This window comes from Arachis hypogaea, chromosome 2, assembly GCF_003086295.3.
Source record: "Arachis hypogaea cultivar Tifrunner chromosome 2, arahy.Tifrunner.gnm2.J5K5, whole genome shotgun sequence".
Classification (NCBI taxonomy): domain Eukaryota; kingdom Viridiplantae; phylum Streptophyta; class Magnoliopsida; order Fabales; family Fabaceae; genus Arachis; species Arachis hypogaea.
In genome coordinates this window covers 44942584-44969695 of record NC_092037.1, presented here as the reverse complement: position 1 = coordinate 44969695, position 27112 = coordinate 44942584, and positions in this window count along the sequence as shown.

The following is a 27112-nucleotide window of genomic DNA, read 5'->3' as shown; positions in this document are numbered from 1 at the left end:
TGGTGCACGAAATTGCAATCACACTTTTGCAATTCCGCACAACTAACCAGCAAGTGCACTGGGTCGTCCAAGTAATACCTTATGTGAGTTAGGGTCGATCCCACGGAGATTGTCGGCTTGAAGCAAGCTATGGTTATCTTGTAGATCTTAGTCAGGATATCAATAATTATCAGGATTGATTGTGAAAAGTAAAAGAACATGAAATAAGTACTTGTTTTGCAGTAATGGAGAACAGGTTGAGGTTTTGGAGATGCTCCATCTTTTGAATCTCTGCTTTCCTACTGTCCTCTTCTTCAAGCACGCAAGGCTCCTTCCATGGCAAGCTGTATGCAAGGGTTTCACCGTTGTCAGTGGCTACCTCCCATCCTCTCAGTGGAAATGTTCAACGCACCCTGTCACGGCACGACTATCCATCTGTCGGTTCTCAATCAGGCCGGAATAGAATCCAGTGATTCTTTTGCGTCTGTCACTAACGCCCCGCCCTCGGGAGTTTTAAGCTCGTCACAGTCATTCAATCATTGAATCCTACTCAAAATACCACAGACAAGGTTTAGACCTTCCGGATTCTCTTGAATGCCGCCATCAGTTCTAGCTTATACCACAAAGATTCCGATTAAAGAATCCAAGAGATATCTACTCAATCTAAGATAGAACGGAGGTGGTTGTCAGACACACGTTCATAGTTGAGAATATGATGAGTGTCACGGATCATCACATTCATCCGGGTTAAGAACAAGTGATATCTTAGAATGGAAGCAAGCATGATTGAATGAAAAACAGTAGTAATTGCATTAATCCATCAAGACACAGCAGAGCTCCTCACCCCCAACCATGGGGTTTAGAGACTCATGCTGTGGAAGGTACACAAAGAAATGTGTAAAGTGTCATGAGGTACAGATACAATGTCAAAAGATCCTATTAATAGTAAGCTAGTAACCTAGGGTATACAGAAATGAGTAAATGACGTAAAAATCCACTTCTGGGTCCACTTAGTGTGTGATTGGGCTGAGCATTGAAGCTTTCATGTGTAGAGACTTTTTCTGGAGTTAAACGCCAGCTTTCATGCCAATTTGGGCGTTTAACTCCAAGTTTTATGCCAGTTCCAGCGTTAAACGCTGGAAATTCTGAGGCTGATTTGCCACGCCGGTTTGGGCCATCAAATCTTGGGCAAAGTATGGACTATTATACATTGCTGGAAAGCCCAGGATGTCTACTTTCCAATTCCGTTGAGGGCGCGCCAATTGCGTTTCTGTAGCTCCAGAAAATCCACTTCGAGTGCAGGGAGGTCAGAATCCAACAGCATCTGCAGTCCTTTTCAGTCTCTGAATCAGATTTTTGCTCAGGGCCCTCAATTTCAGCCAGAAAATACCTGAAATCACAGAAAAACACACAAACTCATAGTAAAGTCCAGAAAAGTGAATTTTAACTAAAAACTAATAAAAATATACTAAAAACTAACTAGATCATACTAAAAACATACTAGAAACAATGCCAAAAAGCGTATAAATTATCCGCTCATCATTCATCTTGACATTCACAGTGTTCTTGCATGCATCCTTGGTTTTGATCCAAAATTTTCATGATTTGGGTCATATTTGTGTTTTTCTCTCTCTTTATTAAAAATTCAAAAATAAAAAAATATCTTTTTCTTATTTTTCTCATAATTTTCGAAAATTTGAGTTGACTTAGTCAAAATTTAAAAAAAAAACTTAGCTATTTCTTATAGGTCAAGTCAAATTTTCAATTTTAAAAATCTTATCTTTTCAAAACTTTTTCAAAAATCAAATCTTTTTCATTTTTCTTACTATTTTTCGAAATTTTTTTAAATTGAATTTTAAAATCTTTTTCTTATCTTTAATTCATGATTTTCAAAGGCCTTACTAACAATTAATGTGATTGATTCAAAAATTTGAAGCTTGTTACTTTCTTGTTAAGAAAGGTTCAATCTTTAAATTCTAGAATCTTATCTTTTAGTTTCTTGTTAGTCAAGTAATTAATTTTAATTTTAAAAATCAAATCTTTTTCAAAATATCTTTTGCAACCATATCTTTTTAATCATATCTTTTATCATATCTTTTTCAAAATTTTATCTTTTTCAAAAATTTGATTTTAAAATATCTTATCTAACTTCTTATCTTCTTATCTTTTCAAATTTGATTTTAATATCTTTTCCAACTAATTATTTGACTTTTTGTTTGTTTCTTATCTTTTTCAAAACCACCTAACCACTCTCCCCTCTCTAATTTTCGAAAATACCTCCCTCTTTTTCAAAAAAATTCTTTTTAATTAACTAATTATTTTAAATTTTAATTTTAATTCTATTTCATCTTTAATTTTCGAAAATCATTAACTCATTTTCAAAATTAATTTTCGAATTCTCTCTCTCATCTTCTTCTATTTATTTATTCATTTACTAACACTTCTCTTCACCTCTCTTCATCTCCAATCACTGCCTCTATCCTTACCCTTGTGTTTGGATTCTCCTTTCTTTATTCTTTTCTTCTTCTACTAATAATAAGGATCCTCTTTACTGTGACATAGAGGATTCCTCTTCTTTTCTTGTTCTATTCTCTTTCATATGAGCAGGAACAAGGAAAAAAGCACTCTTGTTGAAGCTGATCCTGAACCTGAAAGGACTCTGAAGAGGAAACTAAGAGAAGCTAAATTACAACAATCCAGAGGCAACCTTTCTGAAATTTTTGAACAAGAGAAGGAGATGGCAGCCGAACCCAACAACAATAATGCAAGGAGGATGCTTGGTGATTTTACTAAACCCACGTCCAAGTTTGATGGAAGAAGCATCTCAATTCCTGCTATTGGAGCAAACAATTATGAGCTGAAACCTCAATTAGTTGCTCTAATGCAACAAAACTGAAAGTTTCATGGACTTTCATCAGAAGATCCTTACCAGTTCTTAATTGAGTTCTTGCAGATCTGTGAGACTGTTAAGACTAATGGAGTAGATCATGAAGTCTACAGGCTCATGCTTTTCCCTTTTGCTATAAGAGACAGAGCTAGAGCATGGTTGGACTCTCAAGCTAAAGATAGCCTAGACTCCTGGGATAAGCTGGTCACGGCCTTCTTGCCTAAGTTCTTTCCTCCTCAAAAGCTGAGTAAGCTTAGAGTGGATGTTCAGACCTTCAAACAAAAAGATGGAGAATCCCTCTATGAAGCTTGGGAAAGATACAAACAGATGATCAAAAGATGTCCTTTTGACATGTTTTCAGAATGGACCATGATAGATATATTCTATTATGGTCTATCTAAGTTCTCTAAGATGTCATTGGACTATTCTGCAGGCGGATCCATTCACATAAAGAAAACGCATGCAGAAGCTCAAGAACTTATTGACATGGTTGCAAATAAATAGTTCATGTACACTTCTGAGAGGAATTCCGTGAATAATGGGACGCCTCAAAGGAAGGGAATTCTTTAAATTAATGCTCTGAATGCCATTTTGGCTCAGAACAAAATGTTGACTCATCAAGTCAACACAATCTCTCAAAGTCTGAATGGATGGCAAAATGCATCCAACAGTACTAAAAAGGCATCTTCTGAAGAAAAAGCTTATGATCCTGAAAACCCTGCAATGGCAGAGGTAAATTACATGGGTGAACCTTATGGAAACACCTATAATTCATCATGGAGAAATCATCTGAATTTCTCATGGAAGGATCAACAAAAGCCTCAACAAGGCTTTAATAATGGTGGAAGAAATAGGCTCAGCAATATCAAGCCTTATCCATCATCTTCTCAACAACATATAGAGAATTATGAACAGAATACCTCTAACTTAGCAAACTTAGTATCTGATCTGTCCAAGGCCACTTTAAGTTTCATGAATGAAACAAGGTTCTCCATCAGAAATCTGGAGGCACAAGTGGGCCAGCTGAGTAAGAAAATCACTGAAACCCCTCCTAGTACTCTCCCAAGCAATACTGAAGAAAATCCAAAAAGAGAGTGCAAGGCCATTGATATAATCAATATGACCGAATGCAAGGAGGAGGGAGAGGACGCGAATCCCAATGAGGACGATCTCATGGGACGTCTCTCAAGCAGGAAGGAGTTCCCTATTGAGGATTCAAAGGAATTTGAGGCTCATATAGAGACCATAGAGATTCTATTAAATCTCCTTTTGCCATTCATGAGCTCTAAAGATTATTCTTCCTCTGAAGAGGATGAAGATGTAACTAGAGAGCAAGTTGCTCAATATCTATGGCCATCATGAAGCTGAATGCCAAGTTATTTGGTAATGAGACTTGGGAAGGTGAACCTCCCTTGTTCATTAGTGAACTTGATACATGGGTTCAACAAACTTTACCTCAAAAGAAACAAGATCCTAGGAAATTCTTAATACCCTGTACCATAGGCACCATGACCTTTGAGAAAGCTCTGTGTGACCTAGGGTTAGGCATAAATCTTATGCCACTCTCTGTAATGGAGAAGTTAGAGATCATTGAGGTACAGCCTGCCTTTTTCTCATTACAATTGGCAGACAAGTCAGTAAGACAAGCTTATGGATTAGTAGAGGACGTGTTAGTGGTGCACAAAATTGCAATCACACTTTTTGCAATCCGCATAACTAACCAGCAAGTGCATTGGGTTGTCCAAGTAATACCTTACGTGAGTAAGGGTCGAATCCCACAGAGATTGTTAGATTGAAGCAAGCTATGTTTATTTTATTAATCTTTGTCAAGATACCAATAGGGTTCTTTAGCCTCGTATAAAGTAAAAAAGGGCATAAAATAAATAGTTGTTACTTTAATAATGGAGAATATGTTGGAGTTTTGGAGATGCTTTGTCCTCTGAATTTCAACTTTTCCTTGAAATCCTTTTCCCACACGCAAGGTTCCTTCCATGGCAAGCTCTATGTAGGGTGTCACCGTTGTCAATGGCTACTTCCCATCCTCTCAGTGAAAATGGTTCAAATGCTCTGTCACAGCACGGCTAATCATCTGTCGGTTCTCAATCAGGTTGGAATAGAATCCATTGATTCTTTTGCGTCTGTCACTAACGCCCAGCCTTCAAGAGTTTGAAGCTCGTCACAGTCATTCAATCCCATAATCCTACTCGGAATACCACAGACAAGGTTTAGACATTCCGGATTCTCATGAATGCCGCCATCAATCCGGCTTATACCACGAAGATTCTGATTTAGGAATCTAAGAGATACGCATTCAATCTGATGTAGAACAGAGGTGGTTGTCAGGCACAAGTTCATGGATTGAGGAAGGTGATGAGTGTCACGGATCATCACCTTCTCCATAATCAAGCGCGAATGAACATCTTAGATAAGAACAAGCGTGTTTGAATGGAAAAAAAAAGTAATTGCATTAATTCATCGAGACGCTGCAGAGCTCCTCACCCCCAACAATGGAGTTTAGAGACTCATGCTTCCAAAGAGTGTATAATTCAGATCTGAAAATGTCATGAGATGCAAAGTAAATCTCTAAAAGTTGTTTAAATAGTAAACTAGTAACCTAGGTTTACAGAAAATGAGTAAACTATGATAGATAGTGCAGAAATCTACTTGTGGGGCCCACTTGGTGTGTGCTGGGGCTGAGACTTAAGCTTCTCACGTGCCTGGGGCTGTTTTGGGCGTTCAACGCCAGGTTGTAACCTGTTTCTGGCGTTGAACTCCAGCTTGTAACCTGTTTCTGGCGCTGGACGCCAGACAGCAGCATGATACTGGCATTGAACGCCCGTTTACGTCATCTATCTTCACGCAAAGTATGGACTATTATATATTGCTGGAAAGCCCTGGATGTCTACGTTCCAACGCCGTTGAGAGCGCGCCAATTAGACTTCTGTAGCTCCATAAAATCCATTTCGAGTGCAGGGAGGTCAGAATCTAGCAGCATCAGCAGTCCTTTTTCAGCCTAACTCAGATTTTTGCTCAGCTCCCTCAATTTCAACCAGAAAATACCTGAAATCATAGAAAAACACACAAACTCATAGTAAAGTCCAGAATTATGATTTTTGCCTAAAAACTAATAATATTCTACTAAAAACTAATTAAAACATGCTAAAATCTACATGAAATTACCCCCAAAAAGCGTATAAAATATCCGTTTATCACAACACCAAACTTAAACTGTTGCTTGTCCCCAAGCAACTAGATGAATAAAATAGGATAAAAAGAATTTAAGAAGTAATAAAATCTCCGAGCTTTAAGTGAAGCTCAGATTCTAATTTAGATGAGCGGGGCTAGTAGCTTTTTGTTTCTGAACAGTTTTGGCATCTCCCTTTATCCTTTGAAATTCAAAATGATTGGCATCCATAGGAACTCAGAATTCAGATAGTATTATTGATTCTCCTAGTGTAGTATGTTGATTCTTGAACACAGTTACTTTATGAGTCTTGGCCGTGGCCCTAAGCACTTTGTTTTCCAATATTACCACCGGATACATAAATGCCACAGACACATGACTGGGTGAACCTTTTCAGATTGTAACTCAGCTTTGCTAAAGTCCCCAGTTAGAGGTGTCCAGAGCTCTTAAGCACACTCTTTTTGCTTTGGATCACGACTTTAACCACTCAGTCTCAAGTTTTTCACTTGGACCTGCATGCCACAAGCACATGGTTAGGGACAGCTTGATTTAGCCGCTTAGGCCTAGAACTATTTCCTTGGGCCCTCCTATCCACTGATGCTCAAAGCCTTGGATCCTTTTCACCCTTGCCTTTTGGTTTTAAAGGGCTGTTGGCTTTTATTCCCTTTCTTGATCCAATGATTCCTTGTAATTTTTTTTTTCACTTTTTTTTCGCAAGCTTGTTTTTCACTGCTTTTTCTTGCTTCAAGAATCAATTTCATGATTTTTCAGATCATCAATAACATTTCTCTTGTTCATCATTCTTTCAGGAGCCAACAATTTTAACATTCATAAAATTCAATATAAAAAATATGCACTGTTCAGGCATTCATTCAGAAGATAAAAAGTATTGCCACCACATATAAATAATTAGAATTTTCCTTATTAAGAACTCGAAAAAATATTGCCTCTTTATTCTAAGAATCTACTAATTTATTCATGTTTGATAATGATGAGAAAAATAAATTATAGCTTAATTGGAGATAAAATCAAAATAGAGATACTAATTACTACTACTCCTATATAACTTCTAAGGTAAATTTCTATAAAAATACTATCACAGAGTTAAAGCTTAAAATTAGAACTTAACAACCTGTATTTTGGGAAGTGGATGTTCCTCTAGTCTGTGGGGTGCTTGGTCCTTCAAGGAATAGCTTTTGACGCTTTAGTTCCTTCAGTTCACATCCTTGCTCTTCGTGTTCCCTTAGGTGCCATGATCTTGATGAGTTTTAGCTCAGTGATCATGGCAACTCACACCAAACTTAGAGGTTTGCTTGTCCTCAAGCAAAAGAAAGGAAAGGAGAGGAATAGAGGGAGAGGCAATTTCGAAATCCAAAAGATATGATGAGTTGAAAAAGATTTGAAAAAGATTTGGATTGGAAAAAGATTTGTGTTTATGAATTAAGATACATTTGACATTTTTGAAAAAGGGATTTTAGAAATTAGTGTTTTTAGAAATTAGGATTAAAATTTTTGGAATTGAAGGATGATATTTTAAAACATGTTTATGCAAGAAATTATGAAATAAAACATAAAAATTAGAAAATTTGTGAAGAAAAACGAATTTTACCTCCTCCCCACCATTCTGGCGTTAAACGCCCAAATGCTACTTGTTTTGGGCGTTTAACGCCCAATTGCTGATTCTCCTGGGCGTTCAACGCCCAGCTGTTGCTTCTTTCTGGCGTTGAACGCCAGGAAGTCCTTTGTCACTGGGCGTTTTTCTGAACGCCCAGGACGCTGTCAATCTGGCGTTAAACGCCCAGAAGGTGCTTCTTTCTGGTGTTTAACGCCCAGATGGCTACCCTTACTGGCGTTGAACGCCCAGTGGGTGCTTCTTTTGGGCGTTCAACGCCCAAAATGTTTCTTACTGGCTTTTTCACGCCAGTGAGCTTCCAAATTCCCTTGTAACTCTGTGAATCCAATCAATTGCTATTTTACCTTTTGAAGATACTTTGACATATACCTGTAAAAATTAATTAGCAAAAACAAATAAAATTAAATTTTGTGAATGGCTGGGTTGCCTCCCAGCATGTGCTTCTTTATTATCCTTAGCTGGACAGTGAGCTCTCATGGAGTCTCACAGATAATCAGAGCAAGGTTGGGACCTCCCAACATCAAACTTAGACTTTGAATGTGGGGGTTCAACACCAAACTTAGAGTTTGGTTGTGGCCTCCCAACACCAAACTTAGAGCTGGACTGTGGGGGCTTTGGTTGACTCTGCAGTGAGAGAAGCTTTTCATGCTTCTTCTCCATGGTTACAAAAGGAGAACCTTGTGTCTTATAGTTTGCAATGTTTGTAAACCACAGAGCTTCCTGAACAGCAAACAATTGCTCATCCGGAATGGTTTCAGAGATCTCAGTAGGAGGGAGGGATGCTCCTGCTACTGGTTCTATCCGGGACAGGTGATCAGCTACTTGATTCTCTGTTCCTTTTCTGTCTCTTATTTCTATATCAAACTCTTGCATAAGCAACACCCATCTTATGAGCCTGGGCTTTGAATCCTGCTTTGTGAGTAGATATTTAAGAGCAGCATGGTCAATGTACACAATCACGTTTGATCCTACTAAGTAGGATCTAAACTTGTCAATGGCATAAACCACTACAAGTAATTCTTTTTCTGTGGTTGTGTAATTTTTCTAGGCATCATTTAAAACACTTATAGCATAGTAAATAACGTGCAGGAGCTTGTCATGCCTTTGTCCCAACACTGCACCAATGGCATGGTCACTGGCATCACACATCAGTTCAAATGGCAATGTCCAGTTTGGTGCAGAGATTATTGGTGCTGTGACCAATTTAGCTTTCAGAGTCTCAAATGCTTGCAGACACTCTTTATCAAAGATAAATGGCGTGTCAGCAGCTAACAGGTTGCTCAGAGGTTTGGCGATTTTCGAAAAATCCTTTATAAGCCTTCTATAGAATCCTGCATGCCCCAGAAAGCTTCTGATTGCCTTAACATTGGCAGGTGGTGGTAATTTTTCAATTACCTCTACCTTAGATTGATCCACTTCTATTCCCTTGTTCGAGATTTTGTGCCCAAGGACAATTCCTTCAGTCACCATAAAGTGACACTTCTCCCAGTTTAAAACAAGGTTAGTCTCTTGGCATCTTTTTAGAACAAGTGCTAGATGGTTAAGGAAGGAGCTGAATGAGTCTCCAAATACTGAAAAGTCATCCATGAAGACTTCCAGAAACTTCTCTACCATATTAGAGAAGATAGAGAGCATGCACCTTTGAAAGGTTGCAGGTGCATTGCACAAGCCAAATGGCATCCTTCTATATGCAAATACTCCAGATGGGCATGTGAATGCCGTTTTCTCTTGATCCTGGGGATCTACTGCAATTTGATTATAACCTGAATATCCATCCAGGAAGCAGTAGTATTCATGACCTGCTAGTCTTTCTAGCATCTGGTCTATGAATGGTAAAGGAAAATGATCCTTTCTGGTGGCTGTATTGAGCCTTCTATAATCAATACACATACGCCACCCTGTAACTGTTCTTGTAGGAACCAGTTCATTTTTTTCATTATGAACCACTGTCATGCCTCCCTTCTTAGGGACGACTTGGACAGGGCTTACCCAGGGGCTGTCAGAAATAGGATAAATAATCCCAGCCTCTAATAATTTAGTGAGCTCCTTCTGCACCACTTCCTTCATGGCTGGATTCAGCCGCCTCTGTCGTTGAACCACTGGCTTGGCATCATCCTCCAATAGGATGTTGTGCATGCATCTGGCTGGGCTAACGCCCTTAAGATCACTTATGGACCACCCAAGAGCTGTCTTGTGTGTCCTTAGCACCTGAATTAGTGCTTTCTCTTCCTGTGGCCCTAAAGCAGAGCTTATGATTACAGGAAAAGTGTCACCTTCTCCTAGAAATGCATATTTCAGGGATGGTGGTAGTGGTTTGAGCTCGGGTTTAGGAGGTTTCTCCTCTTCCTGAGGAGTTTTCAGAGGTTCTTTTATTTCCTCTGGTTCCTCCAGATCAGGCTGAACATCTTTAAAAATGTCCTTTAGCTCTGATTCGAGACTCTCAGTCATATAGACCTCTTCTACCAGGGAGTCAATAATATCAACACCCAAGCAGTCGTCTGATGTGTCTGGATGTTGCACAGCTTTGACAACATTCAACTTAAACTCATCCTCATTGACTCTCAGGGTTATCTCCCCTTTTTGGACGTCAATGAGGGTTCATCCAGTTGCTAGGAATGGTCTTCCTAAAATGAGAGTTGCACTCTTGTGCTCCTCCATTTCCAGCACTACAAAGTCAGTAGGGAAGGCAAATGGCCCAACCTTGACAATCATGTCCTCAATTATGCCTGATGGGTATTTAATGGAGCCATCAGCAAGTTGAAGATAGATCCGGGTTGGTTTGACCTCTTCAGTCAAGCCAAGCTTTCTGATAGTGGATGCAGGGATTAGGTTGATGCTTGCCCCAAGATCACATAGAGCTGTCTTGGTGCAGTTACCCTCTAACATGCATGGTATCATAAAGCTCCCGGGATCTTTAAGCTTTTCTGGGAAGCTTTTTAAAATGACTGCACTGCATTCTTCAGTGAGGTAAACTTTTTCAGTTTCCCTCTAATCCTTCTTATGACTTAAGATCTCTTTCATGAACTTAGCATAAGAGGGTATTTGCTCAAGTGCCTCTGCAAACGGAATCTTTATTTCAAGAGTCCTGAGGTAGTCTGCAAAGCGAGCAAATTGCTTATCCTGTTCCGCTTGGCGGAGTTTTTGAGGATAAGGCATTTTGGCTTTGTATTCCTCAACCTTAGTTGCTGCAGGTTTGTTGCCTACAGATGTGGATTGGGAAGCCTTTTTAGAAGGGTTGTTATCAGCACTTGTATGTGTCTGATCCCCCACTGGCATTTGAATACCAGGGGTGGAAGCTGGAGTGGCGTTAGACGCCAGCTCCTTACCTGTTTCAGGCGTCTGAACGCCAGAACTGTCCTCCCTTTGGGCGTTCAATGCCAAACCCTTGCTTGTTTCTGGCGTTGAACGCCAGGAATGAGCATGGTTTGGGCGTTCAGCGCCAGCATTATTCCTCTCTGGGCTCTGATTGTCCTCAGAGGGATTTTGAGTAGCCATTTGTTCATTTCTTGGCTTCCTGCTGCTTTGAAGTGAGGTATTTAATGTTTTTCCACTTCTTAATTGAACTACTTGGCATTCTTCTGTTATTTGTTTTGACAGTTGCTTTTCTGTTTGCTTCAATTGTACTTCCATATTCATATTAGCCATTCTTGTTTCTTGTAATATCTCCTTGAAATCGGCTAGCTGTTTTGTTAGGAAGTCTAATTGCTGATTGAATTCATTAGCCTGATCTACAGGGCCGAGTTCAGCAGTTACTGTTTTAGCCTCTTCTTTCCTGGAAGATTCACTGCTTAGGTACAGATGCTGATTTCTGGCAACTGTATCAATAAGCTCTTGAGCTTCTTCAATTGTTTTTCTCATATGTATAGATCTACCAGCTGAGTGATCTAGAGAAAACTGAGCTTTTTCTGTAAGCCCATAGTAGAAGATGTCTAATTGCACCCACTCTGAAAACATTTCAGAGGGGCACTTTCTCAGCATCTCTCTGTATCTCTCCCAAGCATCATAAAGAGATTCATTATCTCCTTGTTTGAATCCTTGGATGCTCAGCCTTAGCTGTGTCATCCGTTTTGGAGGAAAATAGTGATTCAGGAATTTTTTTGACAGCTGTTTCCATGTCTTTATGCTGTTCTTAGGTTGGTTATTTAACCACCTCTTAGCTTGATCTTTTACAGCAAATGAAAATAGTAATAATCTGTAGACATCCTGATCTACTTCCTTATCATGCACTGTGTCAGCAATTTTTAAAAATTGTGCCAGAAACTCTGTAGGTTCTTCATGTGGAAGACCAGAATATTGGCAGCTTTGCTGCACCATGATAATGAGTTGAGGATTCAACTCAAAACTACTAACTCCAATGGAGGGTATACATATACTACTCCCATATGAAGCAGTAGTGGGGTTAGCATATGACCCCAGAGTCCTTCTGGACTGTTCATTTCCACTTATGTCCATGTTGGAGTAAAGGGGGTAATGTGGATTTAAATTTTTAGTTTAAAAAAAATAAAAAAATAAAAAAATTCGAAATAAAATAAAATAAAAACCAAAATAAAAATAAGATAAAATAGGAAAATTAGAATAAAAAAGTTACTAAGAATTTGAAAATATTTTATGAAGATTTTCGAAAAAGTGAGGAGAGAGAAAGTGGTTAAGATATTTTCGAAATAAGATAAAAATATATATAATTTTTTTTTTAAATCTTAAAAAGATAAGAATTGAAAAATTTTGAAATAGAAATCTAAATTTTTAAAAAAAAATTTCGAAAATATAGTTTAAAATTAGTTAGAAAAGATTTTTTTTTTTTTTGAATTTTGAATTTTACGATGAAAGGGAAAAACACATAAAAGACACAAGACTTAAAATTTTTAAATCTAATGCTCCTTATTTTCGAAAATTTTGGAGGGAAAACACCAAGGAACACCAAACTTAAAAATTTTAAGATCAAAACACAAGAAAGACTCAAGAACACCTTGAAGATTCACAAGAACACCAAGAACAAAAGAAAGAACACCAAACTTAAAATTTTTAGAAAACTTTTAAAAAAAATTTCGAAAATTATATTAAAATTAACAAGAAAACACCCAACTTAAAGTTTGGCACAAGATTAAATCAAGAAAAATTATTTTTGAAAAAGATTTTAAAAAGAAGATACCCAATTACTAAGAACATAGACCAACGCTCTAGCCAATTGGGCAGAAAATGTAACAATTGTTCTGAATAGGTATATTTCTTTTGGAAGACTAATGCTTTGGATTAGTACAAGAAAAACAAGAAAAGACATAGAACAAGAAAAACTGAAGATCAAATAAGGAAAATAAACAAGAACAACTTGAAGATCAAGGAAGAACAAAGAACATAAATACGAAAATTTTAAGGAAAAATATAAAACATGCAATTAACACTAAACTTAGAACAAGACACTAAACTCACGAAAAGGATTAAAATTGATAAAGAAAAATAATATTTTTGAATTTTTTTTTTTAAAAAAGAAATTATCCTATCAGAATTTAATGACTCTATGACAACAAAAATAAATTATTCCTAATCTAAGAAATAAAATAAACCTTTAGTTGTTCAAACTCGAACAATCCCCGGCAACGGCGCCAAAAACTTGGTGCACGAAATTGCAATCACACCTTTTGCAATTCGTACAACTAACCAGCAAGTGCACTGGGTCGTCCAAGTAATACCTTACGTGAGTAAGGGTCGAATCCCACGGAGATTGTTGGATTGAAGCAAGCTATGTTTATTTTATTAATCTTAGTCAGGATACCAATAGGGTTCTTTAGCCTCGTATAAAGTAAAAAAGGGCATAAAATAAATAGTTACTTTAATAATGGAGAATATGTTGGAGTTTTGGAGATGCTTTGTCCTCTGAATTTCAACTTTTCCTTGAAATCCTTTTCCCACACGCAAGGTTCCTTCCATGGCAAGCTCTGTGTAGGGTGTCACCGTTGTCAATGGCTACTTCCCATCCTCTCAGTGAAAATGGTCCAAATGTTCTGTCACAGCACGGCTAATCATCTGTCGGTTCTCAATCATGTTGGAATAGAATCCATTGATTCTTTTGCGTCTGTCACTAACGCCCAGCCTTCAGGAGTTTGAAGCTCATCACAGTCATTCAATCCCATAATCCTACTCGGAATACCACAGACAACGTTTAGACTTTCCAGATTCTCATGAATGCCGCCATTAATCCGGCTTATACCACGAAGATTCTGATTAAGGAATCTAAGAGATACTCATTCAATCTGATGTAGAACAGAGGTGGTTGTCAGGCACACGTTCATGGATTGAGGAAGGTGATGAGTGTCACGGATCATCACCTTCTCCATAATCAAGCGCGAATGAACATCTTAGATAAGAACAAGCGTGTTTGAATGGAAAACAAAAGTAATTGCATTAATTCATCGAGACGCTGCAGAGCTCCTCACCCCCAACAATGGAGTTTAGAGACTCATGCTTCCAAAGAGTGTATAATTCAGATCTGAAAATGTCATGAGATGCAAAGTAAATCTCTAAAAGTTGTTTAAATAGTAAACTAGTAACCTAGGTTTATAGAAAATGAGTAAACTATGATAGATAGTGCAGAAATCCACTTTTGGGGCCCACTTGGTGTGTGCTAGGGCTGAGACTTAAGCTTCTCACATGCCTGGGGCTGTTTTGGGCGTTCAACGCCAGGTTATAACCTGTTTCTGGCGTTGAACTCCAACTTGTAACCTGTTTCTGGCGCTGGACGCCAGACAGCAGCATGATACTGGCGTTGAACACCAGTTTACGTCGTCTATATTCACGCAAAGTACGGACTATTATATATTGCTGGAAACCCCTGGATGTCTACTTTCCAACACTGTTGAGAGCGCGCCAATTTGTCTCCTGTAGCTCCAAAAAATCCATTTCGAGTGCAGGGAGGTCAGAATCTAGCAGCATCAGCAGTCCTTTTTCAGCCTAACTCAGATTTTTGCTCAGCTCCCTCAATTTCAGCCAGAAAATACCTAAAATCACAAAAAAACACACAAACTCATAGTAAAGTCCAGAATTATGATTTTTTCCTAAAAACTAATAATATTCTACTAAAAACTAATTAAAAGATGCTAAAATCTACATGAAATTACCCCCAAAAAGCGTATAAAATATCCGCTTATCAGTTAGTAAAGGTTAAAGGCCTTTACATCCCTGCTGATTTCATAATCTTAGACACTAGAAAGGAGGAGGATGAATGCATCATCCTTGGAAGACCTTTCCTAGCCACAGCAGAAGCTGTGATAGATGTTAACAGAGGGGAATTAGTCCTTCAATTGAATGGGGACTACCTTGTGTTTAAGGCACACGGTATCCTTCTGTAACAAGGGAGAGTAAGCATGCAAAGCTTCTCTCAATACAGAGTCAAACAGAGCCCCCACAATCAAACTCTAAGTTTGGTGTTGGGAGGCTACAACCAAACTCTAAGTTTGGTGTTGAATCCCCATAACCAAAATCTAAGTTTGGTGTTGGGACTATACAATATTGACCTGATCACCCTTGTGACTCCATGAGAGCCCACTGTCAAGCTATTGACATTAAAGAAATACTTATTGGGAGGCAACCCAATTTTTATTTATCTAATTTTATTTTTATTTTTTCTTTTATGTTTTATTAGGTACATGATCATGTGGAGTCACGAAAAAAAATATTAAAATTAAAAACAGAATCAAAAATAGCAGAAGAAAAATCACACCCTGGAGGAAGGACGTACTGGCGTTTAAACGCCAGTAAGGAGCATCTGGCTGGCGTTCAACGCTAGAACAGAGCATGGATCTGGTGTTGAACGCCAGAAACAAGCAACATCCTGGTGTTCAAACGCCAAGAATGCACCCTGAGGAGAGCTGGCGCTGAACGCCATAAACAAGCATGGAACTGGCGTTCAACGCCAGAAACATGCTGCACATGGGCGTTGAACGCCCAGAACATGCATCACTTTGGAGTTTAAATGCCAGAATTGCATGGAAAGGCATTTTACAAGCCTAATTGGTGCAGGGATGTAAATTCTTGACACCTCAGGATCTGTGGACCCCACAGGATCATTTCAGGATCTATGGACCCCACATGATCCCCACCTACTATACTCTCCCCTCTTCTCAACATTCATCCTCTCTTTCCAATAAACACACTTCCCCAAAACCCTTCACCAATCACCTTAATCTTTCTTCCCAATTACCCTCTTCACCACTCATATCCATCCACTCTTCCCCATAAACCCCACCTACCTTCAAAATTCAAATTTCTTTCCCACCCAAACCCACCCTAAATGGCCGAACCTACACCCTCTCCCCTCACTATATAAACCCCTCCATTCTTCTTTATTTTCACACAACACAACCCTCTCTTCTCCTTCTTGGCCGAATACACCTCTCCCCATATCCTCCATATTTTCTTCTTCTTCTTCTTCTCTTCTTTCTTCTCTTGCTTGAGGGTGAGCAATATTTTAAGTTTGGTGTGGTAAAAGCATAAGCTTTTTGTTTTTCCATTACCATTGATGGCACCTAAGGCCGGAGAAACCTCTAGAAAAGGGAAAGGAAAGACAAAAGCTTCCACCTCCGAGTCATGGGAGATGGAAAGATTCATCTCCAAAGCCTATCAAGACCACTTCTATGATGTTGTGGCCAAGAAGAAGGTGATCCCTGAGGTAATGAGTATCCAGAGATCCGACATAAGATCCAAAGAAGAAGTTGGGAAGTTCTAACCAATCCCATTCAACAAGTCAGAATCTTAATGGTTTAAGACTTCTATGCCAATGCATGGATCACTAGGAACCATGATCAAAGTAAAAACCCGAACCCAAAGAATTATCTTACAATGGTTCGGGGGAAATACTTAGATTTCAGTCTTGAAAATGTGAGGTTGGTGTTCAACTTGCCCATGATGCAAGAAGATGCACGCCCCTACACTAGAAGGGTCAACTTTAATCAAAGGTTGGACCAAGTCCTTATGGACATATGTGTGGAAGGAGCTCAATGGAAAAGAGACTCCAAAGGCAAGTCGGTTCCACTAAGAAGACTGGACCTCAAGCCTGTGGCTAGAGGATGGTTGGAGTTCATCCAACGCTCCATCATCCCCACTAGCAACCGATCTGAAGTTACTGTGGATCAGGCCATCATGATTCATAGCATCATGAATGGAGAGGAAGTAGAAGTTCATGAAGTTATTTCTCATGAACTCTACAAAATAGCCAAAAAGCCCTATACCTTGGCAAGGCTAGCTTTTTCTCATCTTATTTGCCATCTATGTTACTCAGCTGGAGTTATCATAGAAGGAGACATCTCCATTGAGGAGGATAAGCCCATCACCAAGAATAGGATGGAGCAAAACAAGAGAGACCATCCACGGATCTCAAGAGATGCATGAGGAAGCTCATCATCAAGAAATCCCTGAGATGCCTCAGGGGATGCACTTTCCTCCCAACAACTATTGGGAACAACTCAACACTTCCCTAGAAGATTTGAGTTACAACGTGGATCAATTAAGGGTGGAACATCAAGAGCACTCCATCATTTTTTCATGAAATTAGAGAAGATCAAAGAGCAATGAGGGAGGAGCAACAAAGGCAAGGAATGGACATAGAAGAGTTTAAGGACATTATTGGTCCTTCAAGAAGAAGACGCCACTAAGGTGGACTCATTCCTTGTTCTTATTTTTTTTATGTTGTTCGGTTTTTATGTTATATGTTCATCTATGTTTTGTGTCTCTACTTCATGATCATTAGTAGTTAGTAACTATGTCTTAAAGTTATGAATAATTCTATGAATCCTTCACCTCTCTTAAATGAAAAATGTTTTTAATTCAAAAGAACAAGAAGTACATGAATTTCGAATTTATCCTTGAATTTAGTTTAATTATATTGATGTGGTGACAATAAATTTTGTTTTCTGAATGAATGCTTGAACAGTGCATATTTTTGATCTTGTTGTTTATGAATGTTAAAATTTTTGGCTCTTGAAAGAATGATAAACAAAGAGAAATGTTATTGGTGATCTGAAAAATCATAAAATTGATTCTTGACACAAGAAAAAGCAGTGAAAAAGCAAAAGCTTGCGAAAAAAAATTTGGCAAAAAAAAATAATAAGAAAGAAAAAGAAAAAGCAAGCAGAAAAAGCCAATAGCCCTTAAAACCAAAAGGCAAGGGTGAAAAGGATCCAAGGCTTTGAGCATCAATGGATAAGAGGGCCTAAGGAACTAAAATCTAGGCCTAGGCGGCTGAATCAAGCTGTCCCTAACCATGTGCTTGTGGCATGCAGGTCCAAGTGAAAAGCTTGAGACTGAGTGGTTAAAGTCATGATCCAAAGCAAAAAGAGTGTGCTTAAGAGCTCTGGACACCTCTAACTGGGGACTTTAGCAACGCTGAGTCATAATCTGAAAAAGTTCACCCAGTCATGTGTCTGTGGCATTTATGTATCCGGTGGTAATACTGGAAAACAAAGTGCTTAGGGCCACGGCCAAGACTCATAAAAGTAGCTGTGTTCAAGAATCAACAAACTTAACTAGGAGAATCAATAACACTATCTGAAATTCTAAGTTCCTAGAGAAGCCAATCATTCTAAACTTCAAAGGAAAAAGTGAGATGCCAAAACTGTTCAGAAGCAAAAAGCTACAAGTCCCGCTCATCTAATTAGAATTAATATTCATTGATATTTTGGAATTTATAGTATGTTCTCTTCTTTTTATCCTAATTGATTTTTAGTTGCTTGGGGACAAGCAACAATTTAAGTTTGGTGTTGTGATGAGCGGATAATTTATACGCTTTTTGGCATTATTTTTAGGTAGTTTTTAATATGATCTAGTTACTTTTAGGGATGTTTTCATTAGCTTTTATGCTAAATTCACATTTCTAGACTTTACTATGAGTTTGTGTGTTTTTCTGTGATTTCAGATATTTTCTGGCTGAAATTGAGGGACCTGAGCAAAACTCTGATAGGAGGCTGACAAAGGACTACTGATGCTGTTGGAATCTGACCTCCCTGCACTCGAAATGAATTTTCTCGAGCTAAAGAACTCCAAATGGCGCACTCTTAACGTCGATGGAAAGTAGAGATCTAGAGCTTTCCAGCAATATATAATAGTTTATACTTTATTCGTGATTAGATGATGTAAACTGGTGCTCAACGCCAGTTCCATGCTGCATTCTGGAGTCAAACGCCAGAAACACGTCACGAACCAGAGTTGAACGCCCAAAACACGTTACAACTTGGTGTTCAACTCCAAGGGAAGCCTCAACTCGTGGATAGATCAAGCTCAGCCCAAGCACACACCAAGTGGGCCTCGGAAGTGGATTTATGCATCAATTATTTACTTCTGTAAATCCTAGTAGCTAGTTTAGTATAAATAGAACTTTTTACCTTTGTATTAGACGTCTTGGATGGTATTATTCAGTCTTTTGACCACGTTGGGGGCTGGCCATTCTGCCATGCCTGAACCTCTATCACTAATGTATTTTCAATGGTGGAGTTTCTTCACACCATAGATTAAGGGTGTGGAGCTCTGCTGTACCTCGAGTTTCAATGCAATTACTACTATTTTCTATTCAATTTGACTTATTCTTATTCTAAGATATTCGTTGCACTTCAACATGAAGAATGTGATGATCCTTGACACTCATCATCATTCTCACTTATGAATGCGTGACTGACAACCACTTCCGTTCTATCTTAGACCGGGCGCATATCTCTTGGATTCCTTAATCAGAATCTTCGTGGTATAAGCTAGAATTGATGGCGGCATTCATGGGAATCCGAAAAGTCTAACCTTGTCTGTGGTATTCTGAGTAGGATTCCGGGATTGAATGACTGTGATGAGCTTCAAACTTGTGATTGCTGGGCGTGATGACAAACGCAAAAGAATAAAAGGATTCTATTCCAACATGATCGAGAACCGACAGATGATTAGTTGTGCTGTGACAGAGCATTTGGACCATTTTCACTGAGAGGATGGGATGTAGCCATTGACAACAGTGATACCCTATATACAACTTGCCATAGAAAGGAGTGACAAAAATTGGATAACAGCAGTAGAAAAGCAGAGATTCATAAGGAATACAGCACCTCCATACACTTGTCTGAAATTCCCACCATTGAATTACATGAGTAACTCTATCTTTATTTTCTGTTTAATTTATTATTATTATTCAAAAATCCAATAATCTCTTAATATAGTTGAATCCGCCTGACTGGGATTTACAAGATGACCATAGCTTGCTTCATACCAACAATCTCTGTGGGATCCACCCTTACTCACGTAAGGTATTACTTGGACGACCTAATACACTTGCTGGTTAGTTGAGTGAAGTTGTGAAGTTATGTTTAGACCACGGTATTGAGCACCATGCTTTTGGAGCCATTACTGGGGCAATGAATTTCGAACAACAATTCAAGAATGAATCACAATTTCATCCACCACCAGCCAATGTGTGAGTTCTACCCGTGCACATTTAGAATACACACATTGTATCTTATTATACCATACTCATATGAACTCCTCCTCAATTAATGTTTAAAATATTTTATACTGCAGCCTGATCCCTGCATCCGCCAGCTAAAGGTGGAGTGCTTTACCGCCATTCCCCTTGGATTGTGTTCATGCACGGAAGAACGTGCAACGCTTAAGTGTGGGGGAGGATTTGTGATTTTGGAGCGTAAATTTTGTTTTCCAAACACGTTGCACTCTATTTTTGTTTTCTTTTATTATGTTTCTTGTAGATATTTGGAGTATATTTTACTATTTCATTGTATTTTCTTCTGGTACATTTATCTTAACGTTTCAATTGTTTATTTCTAGCTGTTGCATTTGGCATTTTTGCTATTGCATTTGGCATTTTTGCTTTTGCATGGTATATAGTTTTCAGATATTGGTTGTGATTGAATGTTGTGAATAGTATAGCACCTATTTCAATTTTGTCCTAAATGTTCATGATGATTTTTGGAAAGTGGAAATTAGGAAAGAACTAGGAAATTTTGAAATTGCATCCGACACAACATACATACATACATAGGAAATAATTTTGGTGAAAAACAACAAATATTTCCAAGAATTTTGTTTTTAGGGCATTCTATTGAATTGATTCGGAAAACTATTTTTAAACTTGCTTGAACTATTTTGTGGAGCATAGAAAAGAGATAGAACATATAACCTTGTGAGTTATTGAGCTTTTAATGTGTGGTTGTGCATTCTAACCACAAATTTTGTTCGTTGTGTGATATGCTCCTTTTATGAATGTAATCTTCGTTTTCTTGATTCTTTATTTCCAATAATTGATGTTTGAATGCATTGAGCATGATTGAGGCCATCTTTGAATTTAAGCTCACTAACCCATATGGTCATACCCTTGCATCTACCATTGTTAACCCTTTTGAGCCTTATTTATCCCATTATTTTTAACATTAACAGATCACAACCTTAAAAGAAAAACCATGAATTTCCTTGATTTGCTTCCTTGATTAGCTTAGGTTGAGATGTGTGTTACATTTAAGTGTGGGAGAATTTTGGAGGAACTATGGTAGAAAGAATAAAAGTATTTTGGATGCATTGAAAAATTTTGAAAATGGGTGCATTCATGTATGAATTCTAAGGACATATGCAATTGATTATATATATATATATATATATATATATATATATATATATATATATATATATATATATATATGAATGCTATCCTACCCTCTCTAAAGTAACATGTAAGTTACCCTCTATGATGTGTCATATTCTAATTGGGTGTTTATTTTAACCTGAGTTACCTTCTCTACTCTTTCGTCGTCGTTGCACCTCCCAAACATCATCGTCTCATTGGTGTTTCGTTTTTTCTTCCTAAATCATTCTTCTAGAAAAGGTACTCCAACTCTCTCTAATTGCGTTTACTCCTCCCCACTCCTTCGTCGTCATCATTATGCCTCCCAAGTATCACCATGTCATTGGGTGTCTTATTTTCTCTTCCCAAATCATTCTTCCAGAAAAGGGCCTTCCAAGCATCACCGTTTCATTGGGTGTTTCATTTTCACTTCTCAAATCATTCTTCTAGAAAAGGTACTCCAACTCTCTCTAATTGCGTTTACTCCTCCCCATTGTACTCCTTCGTCGTCGTCGTTATGCCTCCCAAGTATCACTATCTCATTGGGTGTCTTGTTTTCTCTTCCTAAATCATTCTTCCAGAAAAGTTACTCCAACTCTCTTTAATTGCGTTTACTCCTCCCCACTCCTTTGTCGTCGTCGTTATGCCTCATAAGTATCACCGTCTTATTGGGTATTCCATTTTCTTCTTCTGTCAGGCTGTCACCGTCTTCCAAAGATATTATTAACTCTCATGAGATTAGAGTAACTCAGGTTAAAATAAACACCCAATTAGAATATGACAAATCAGAGAGGGTAACTTACATGTTACTTTAGATAGGGTAGGATATCATTCACCATACATACATATATATATATATATATATATATATATATATATATATATATATATATATATATATATATATATATCAAAAAGGGGACAGAAGTTACCCCAAAGAGGAAAGAAATGAATAAGGAATACATATGTGATTTGAATGAAAGAGCATATATGAATATGTGTAAAAAGAAAATGATGGAAGGTTAGGTTGCATTGTTGTTATTAGATTGATATAGGTTGAGTTGGATATTTAAACTTGTCATGGATGTAATCTCTTAGTCCACTTAGCCATATCTATCTCACCTTAATCCTAACCACATTATAACCCTAAGAAGTCCTCATGATATTTGCATTCATGCATCATATGTTTGTTGATTGTTAGATGAAGAGCAAACCCTTGAAAGAATGATTAGAGGAGACTTGAGTGATTAAACCCTTAAACACTGAGTGACTAGAATTCATACACATCCGGTGAGGGTTCGATTACTCAATTCTATGTTTCCATACCTCTTATTAGGCATTCTTGCAAGTTGCTTCATTTTTGAGACTTGAATCAATTCTTTGGATTTTGATTGCATTGAATTATTTCTTTGTTTAGCCCTATATGTCCATATACTTGATTGGAAATTTGATTGTTTATTTTCACCAAATCAATAGGACACTATAGTATAGATAGATATAGAGAGTATCTAGTATACTTGCATGCATATAGCTAGTTGCATTCAATAAGTTGCTACCCTTTGATCATTCTCCTTGTTTGTGTTTAGCATGAGAACATGCTATTATTTAAGTGTAGGAGTGATGACAAGTCATCTTATGCTAGCTTTTCAAGCATTTTTCACTTGTTTTATTAGGTTTTATGCACTTTCTTGAGTTATAAGTAAGTCGTTCGGGTAGAAATACATGTATGTATGTATTCATTCAACTATGAGTAATTTGATGCAATTTTATGAGGTTTTATACTATGATTACTTATATACTGAGAATAATAAGAAGCCTCATGATTTTAGCATAGCTTTGATGCATTTGTTGGTTGATAACAGGTAAAGAAAGGCATAGAGGAAGGTTGAAGAAAAGAGACTTGGAGAAGAGAAACAGAACATAAATTTGCTGATGCTCACGTTTGAGGTAGCGTTGGACATCCAACGTTACCCCAAACGTGGTAATGAAAAGTTTCAATTCTGGGCAAAAAAAAATTTTTAGCGATGCGTACACGTCTAAGACGCGTACGCGTGAAAAGGCAAAATTCTGTATCCGTGCGAAAGCGTGCGTCACGCGCATGCGTGGAATGGCAAAACGACCATCCACGCGTACGCGTGGGTCACGTGTTTGCGTCACTAAATTTTGACATTAGGGGTCCAATGTTAGCTCAAACGTAGCTTCCAACGTCCGTGATGCTCGGCCCAGAATTGATATTTGAAAATCATGCATCGACGCGAACGCGTCGGTGACACGTCTGCGTGGATGGGGAAAAAAGCAAAGTACGCGAATGCGTGAAGGATGCGTACGTGTGAAAACGCCAACGTTGGAGGGAACGTTTGGGGTCCAACGCTGAGGCCAACGTCCTTAAAGCGGGAAAAATGATTTTTTTATCCACGCGAACGCGTGGAGCACGCGAATGCGTGGATAAGCATTTTGAGCAGAATGCACGAACGCGCAGAGCACGCATACGCATGGATTCGATGACGTTGGCCCTCCAATGTTGAGTCAAACGCCAATGACAGCAAGCCTTTCTGGTTTTTGATGATCTGATTCAAAGTGGCATTTGAGTCAACATTGACCCTCAAACGTTGACACAAACTTAAAGCATCAGTATCCAATTCTCACATGGATCTCTTCTCAAGATCAAGAGCAATCAATTGGAGCCATCTTCAGCCCAATTCCATCAAGGCCAAATGCCCAATTCAAGACTTGAAGATCAAAAATAGAAAGTGTATAAATAGGAGTTAGTTTGATTTAGGAGGGGCGGCTTTTGGGATTTTTGTTTTATTTTTAGTTCATTTTAGTTTTCATTTGGGAATTGGGATTAGATCTGGGTTTTCTTTTTCATTGTTCTTGCTTCTACATTTCTTACTTTTCATTTTGAATCTTGGATTGAGAATTGAAGGAATTCTGTTTCATTTTTTATCAGAGATCTCTCTTTGTTTACTCGCTGCATAATTTCAAAGTATTGTGATTTGGATCTAAGTTTCCTTTACCATTTTCATCTTTACTTCTTCTGTAATTATTCTCTGTTGGATCAAGGAAGGAATTGAGATCTAGACTTGTTCTCTAGTCTCATTTAATCCATGAGATCTTCAACTTCTCTTTTAGTTATTACCATTGATTTACCTCCTGTTTGCTTCTTCAAGAAATTCCTCTTTTCTGTTTAGATTTGCTACATTTTAATTCATCATTTACTTCTCTGATTGATTGTCATTTACTTTATCTTGTTTAATTTCTGAAATCCCAGCTCCCAAAGCCCTTTCACGATTCCTGCAATTTTACATTTCTTGCACTCTAAGCTTCAGCCATTTACATTTCTTGCAATTTAAGTTTCAGTCATTTACATTACTTGTTCTTTAAGATTAAGCTTAATTTACATTTCCTGCATTTTAATTTACTGTCAAACTCCCCTCTTCCTTTAAGTTTCATGCAATTTAGCTTCTGTTGGATACAAACCACTCAAATCAACACTTGTTTGCTTGATTAAATCAACCACCTAACTAAAATTGCTCAATCATTTAATCCCTGTGGGATCGACCTCACTCATGTTAGTTATTACTACTTCAGGCGACCTGGTATACTTGCCGGTGAGTTTTGTGTGGAATCTAATTTTCACTCATCAAGTTTTTGGCGCCGTTGCCGGGGATTGAATTTGATTGACAATGATTAAGTAAGGTGGTGGTATAGATTAAGCACTTTTTCTTTGTTTTTCCTTATTCTTACTAAGCACATTAACTGTTTTACACATTGTGTCACCTAACCCTCTAACCACATTCTAGCAATAGAATGTTCATGTTTGATTTGGTTTGTTTGTGATTTTTGCAAGTCATGGAGGCTGAGGTGCGTGAAGAGGGAATGAGCAACAATACCCAGCCTGCAAGAAGGGTGTTGGCCTCTTACACTATCCCCAATCCCAGACATTATGGGAGTAGCATCCTCACCCCAAATGTTTAGGAAAATGACTTTGAGTTGAAGCCTCAACTAATCACCTTGATACAGAATAATTGTGCTTATGGAGGTGGCCCTCTTGAAGACCCCAACCAACATTTGTCTGTTTTCTTACAGATTTGTGAAACGGTCAAGACAAATGGGGTTCATCTTGACATTTACAATTACTTCTGTTCCCATTTTCTTTGAGGGGCAATGCTATTTAGTGGCTGGAAACCTTTCCCAAAGAGAGCATCAATAATTGGGATGAATTGGTGAGCAAATTCCTAGCCAAGTTCTACCCACCTTAGAGGGTCATCAAGCTGAAAACAAAGGTGCAAACATTCATTCAAATAGATGGAGAGTCGCTGTATGATGCTTGGGAGAGATACAAGACTGATGAGCGGATAATTTATACGCTTTTTGGCATTGTTTTTATATAGTTTTTAGTATGATTTAGTTAGTTTTTAGTATATTTTTATTAGGTTTTAAGCAAAATTCACATTTCTGGACTTTACTATGAGTTTGTGTGTTTTTTTGTGATTTCAGGTATTTTCTGGCTGAAATTGAGGGACCTGAGCAAAAATCTTATTCAGAGGCTAACAAAGGGCTGTAGATACTGTTGGATTCTGACCTTCCTGCACTCGAGGTGGATTTTCTGGGGCTATAAAACTCCAAATGGTGCGCTTCTAATTGCGTTGAAAAGTAGACATCCAGGGATTTCCAGCAATATATAATAGTACATACTTTGTGCAAGTTTTGACGATGTAAACTGGCATCAAAATGCCAGCTCCCTGCCCTTTTCTGACGTCAAAATGCCAGAACTGGCATAAAAGTTGGAGTTAAACACCAAAACTGGCATAAAAGTTGACGTTTAACTCCAAGAGAAGCCTCTACACGTGTGAAGAACAATACTCAGCCCAGGCATACACCAAGTGGGGCCGGTAGTGGATTTCTGCATCATTTACCTATTTCTGTAAATCCTAGTAGCTAGTTTCATTATAAATAGGACCTTTTACTATTGTATTTTCATCTTCTGATCATAGAGACATTCTTGATATCATATTTTCTTACTTGGGGAGGTTGGCCATTCGGCCATGCCTGGACCTCCAGACCACTTATGTATTTTCAACGGTGGAGTTTCTACACACCATAGATTAAGGTGTGGAGCTCTGCTGTTCCTCGAGTATTAATGCAATTACTACTATTTTCTATTCAATTCAAGCTTATTCTTGTTCTAAGATATTTACTCGCACTTCAACCTGATGAATGTGATGATCCGTGACACTCATCATCATTCTCACCTATGAACGCGTGACTGACAACCACTTTTGTTCTACTTAAGATTGAGCGTGTATCTCTTGGATTCCTGGTCCACGATGCATGGTTGCCTCGCCTGACAACCGAGCCTTCCATTCCGTGAGATCAGAGTCTTCGTGGTATAAGCTAGAATCCATTGGCGGTCATTCCTGAGATCCGAAAAGTCTAAACCTTGTCTGTGGTATTCCGAGTAGGATCTCGGAAAGGATGACTGTGACAAGCTTCAAACTCATGACTGTAGGGCGTGGTGACAGACGCAAAAGGATAGTAAATCCTATTCCTACATGATCGAGAACCAACAGCTGAATAGCCATGCGGGAAACCGTAGAGGACCTTTTTCACTGAGAGGATGGGAGGTAGCCATTGACGCCGGTGAAACCCAACATACAGCTTGCCATGGAAAGGAGTATGAAGGATTGGATGAAGCCAGTAGGAAAGCAGAGATTCAATAGGAACAAAGAATCTCTATGCACTTATCTAAAATTCTCACCAATGAATTACATAAGTATCTCTATCTTTACTTTATGTTTTATTTATCTTTTTGCTTATTAAAACTCCATAACC